General features: G+C 48.9%; 1 long non-coding RNA gene across 1 annotated transcript; it reads left to right on the top strand.

The window, feature by feature from the left end:
• The first annotated feature begins 1,484 nt into the window (after window positions 1-1,484).
• On the top strand, window positions 1,485-3,090 carry LOC125512531. The gene is made up of 2 exons (XR_007285406.1): window positions 1,485-2,408; window positions 2,565-3,090. It is a non-coding gene; the product is annotated as an uncharacterized LOC125512531 (long non-coding RNA).
• The last annotated feature ends 588 nt before the right edge of the window (window positions 3,091-3,678 follow it).

The raw sequence follows: 3,678 nt of genomic DNA, 5'->3' as shown, positions 1-3,678 counted from the left end.
TTATAATTCTCAGGCGGGCAAGGTTGCCCTTACCAACTCCTGCCTCTCCTCTCTCCCGATGTTTCTAATGGGCTTTTATCTTCTGTCCGAAGGGACTCACTCGGGCTTCGATAAGCACAGGGGTGCCTTTTACTGGAATTCCTCCGATAACAAACGTAAATATAGGATGGTTAAATGGGACCTCATTTGCAGACCTAAGAACATGGGGGCCTTGGCATCATTAATACCAGAATCATGAATAAATGCCTTTTGTTAAAATGGTGGTGGAAGATTATGTTCCTTGATGATCGCCCTGCTTGGCTTAACCTTCTCAAAACTAAATACTTCCCCTCCTCGAGCCCTATGTTCGCTCCCTCTTCTGGTGGCTCTCAATTTTGGCGTCAGCTTGTTAGTATTAGACCGATTTTCTGGTCCCTTGTGAAATTCGTTGTTCGTAACGGTAAATCTACTCGTTTTTGGTTAGACTGGTGGGTTGGGGACACCACGCTTGCGGTGGCTCACCCGATTTTGTTTTTGTTTTGTGCTAACCCCGAGATCTCTATCTCTGAGCTCTTGGCTCAGGGTTGGGTTTTAGATCTCCGGCGTTCTCTTTCCCCTGTGGAGTTGGAAGATTGGCAACGCCTTACTGCCTGCTTCCCCCTGCTCTCGGAGGAAGAGGACTCTGTTATTTGGCCCCATTCCTCTTCGGGGCGTTTTTCTTAAGTCGGCGTATTCGAAACTTATCGCTGGTGGGCGCACTGACAAGTTTAAATACATTCGGTCTGCCAGCATCCCTCCTAAGATCAAAATCTTCCTTTGGCAAGCTCTTCGTCGCAAACTTCCTGCGGCTGACCAGATTAAGAAGAGGAACGGGCCGGGTTCTGACAGCTGTCAACTGTGCGGTGCCCTGGAGAATACCGAGCATATCTTTTTCCAGTGCTCTTTGGCTAAATTCATTTGGAGTTGCATTAGACTTTGGCTTCGTGTTAATTAGAACCCATCCTATTTTGAGGATCTTCGGCGTTGTATTAATTCTCTAGCAGGCCAGTCTAAGCGGGTTTTCATGGTGGGCTGGGCTGCGATTTGTTGGTCGCTTTGGACTACTAGAAACAAGTTCACTATTGAACACATTTTCCCGGCTAACCCTGTGAGTTGCTTATTTAAAGCCAATGTCTTTTTGCAGCAGTGGAGATCATTGACTAAGGATGGGGACCTAGAGGCGTTCGACGATATGCTATCCAAAATGAAATCTACGGCTTCTTCTCTGTTGCGGCGCTCCAGGAGGACGGTTTCTTAGTGGTTTGGCTGCTCGTTTGGCTGGCATGCGCGCCATGATAGGCGGGATGCCTTGTGCCCTTACTTCTTAGCCGTTTTATATTAAACTTATGTGATGCCTTGTGATGGTTGTGACTCTGCCTGGTGGCTTTATCTATAAAGTCGGGCTCTCGCCTTTTATCTAAAAAATCACTACTAGACTGCTAATGTGCTAAATGAAAAGAGCAAATAAGCAAAGATAGCAATAGCTGCTGGTTGCCCAAATCTCCAGCTGTATGCACATGGCCACATAAGGCAGTCAATCTGGTCAATTGAAAAGATAAGGAGAGCAACGAAGGAAACAAATCCCAGGCTGCTCGATCCCCGATTCTCATGAGATAGAACCAGACGGAGAGCACAAGGCCGGCCAACGCCACCTCCACGCACGCCGCCGCAGCAACGTTCACCGGCGGCGAGAGGCGCTCCCGCCGCGCTCGTCCTCGTCCAAGGATCCTCTAGGGAGTAGGGTGCCCGGCGCGACGTCGTTGCAGGCGCCGTTCGCGAGTCCGAGGGCGACCGGGCTCCATGTCCCAGCGCGAGCGGCGCGGCTGCTCGACGGGGAGCTTGATGCCGAGAAGACGAAGGGCATAAGGCGGCGGCGAGGCGAAGGCATGGTGGGAGTCGGGGATGGCAGGCGCGGAGGCGCGGTGGCGTCATCAGCCGTGGCACTCGAGAAGCTGCGGACGACGGAGCCGTAGACAAAGGTGGAGGCCCCTGTCGGTGTGGAGATGTAGGTGAGGGCGTCGCCGTCCACCTCAACAACCATAGGGGTCGGAGACGGCAGTGGAGCAGCCTCGGCTTCGTCGAGCACGCCCTCCAGTGAAGTGAAGTGGGCGCCGCCACTCCTGGGTCGATGACGACGGCCGCAAGCGCGGGACGGTGACATGGACCCCAGCCGTGGTGCAGGCACCATTCCACGGGCGGCGGCGGAGCCGTGAGTGCCAGGGCGACATCCTCGAGCATTGGCGCGGCCGAACCAGCAAAGAGCCGGTCGGGCACCGCCGGTTCCAGAGGCCGCATTAGCCAGGGCCAAAAGTACCAATTCCTGATGGTGATTAGTATATGCATGACTAAATCGGAAAGAGGCACCTTGTTATTGTAGCAATGAGATCAAGGTATGACTCTGATTCATTCCTTGTTCCCTTGATTTTCCTCTCGTGTAGTTCATCGGGTCGAAGACCGCCATGGCTATTTGCAATAGCACCATCGCATGGCATCTCTAGACTAATCTCTTCTTGTGCGCTACATCTCTCCGCCCTGCCTGGCTGCAGTGAGCGCACGAGTGTCGTCGTTGCTGCCATTGTCTGATGCCTCGGCGCCATGGATCCCGACGCCCATAGCGAGGAGCAAGCAGAGGGGAACGACAATCCTTCGGTGGTTCTCTTTGCGTAACCGCCGTGAATGGCCTTCTTCTCTCTATCGGTAGAGACTATCCACTGATACCGTGTTTCGAGTAGAACGAGAGACAAGGCAAAATGATTCAAGTGTCCTTTATTCATCATGGATGTACACTTATATACAAGGAGAACGGATGCGTCCATGGGATGCAACGGTTCGCTGAGGCACCTCCTCGGGAGGCAACTGCTGATATGGGAAGCGGGTTATTCAAGGTTATTATTTTCAACACTTAGGATGTGGTGGTGTATTAAGCCTATGTATTTCTTCAATAGAAGATAAATTTTTAACATCCTTAGTTTTAATACCTTTTTTCTTCATAGATTTCTTTGCCTTTTGCATATCTTCAGGATTGATATATAATATATTCCTCTTTTTCGGAGTGGTTTAGGCGGTGGTTCAGGAAGAGTCCAATCATCATAATTTTTCAATATGTTATTCAATAGTTCCTCAGCTTGTCCAACAGTTCGTTTCCTGAAAACACAACCAGCACAACTATCTAGGAAGTCCCTAGAAGTATTGGTTAGTCCATTATAGAAGATATCAAGTATTTTATTTTTCTTAAGAGGATAATTAAGCAAAGCATTATATAACTGGCAAAGCCTCCTCCAAGCTTGTGGGAGACTCTCTTCTTTAATTTGAACAAAGTTAAATATTTCCTGTAAGGCAGCTTGTTTCTTATGAGCAGGAAAATATTTTGTAGAGAAGTAATAAATCATATCCTGGGGACTACACACACTACCAGGAGCAAGAGTATTGTACCAAGCTTTAGCATCACCCTTTAATGAGACGGAAATAATTTGAGAATATAGTAATAGGGAGTTTTCTCATCATGAGTAAAAAGGGTGGCAGTGTCATTCAACTTAGTAAGATGTGCCACAACAGTTTCAGTTTCATAACCATGGAAAAGACCAGATTCAACCAAAGTAATTAACTCTGGGTCGACAGAGAATTCATAATCCTTATCATCAATAAAGATAGGTGAAGTAG

This window comes from Triticum urartu, chromosome 6 (assembly GCF_003073215.2).
Source record: "Triticum urartu cultivar G1812 chromosome 6, Tu2.1, whole genome shotgun sequence".
Lineage (NCBI taxonomy): Eukaryota > Viridiplantae > Streptophyta > Magnoliopsida > Poales > Poaceae > Triticum > Triticum urartu.
This window is presented reverse-complemented; position numbering and strand designations above follow the sequence as displayed.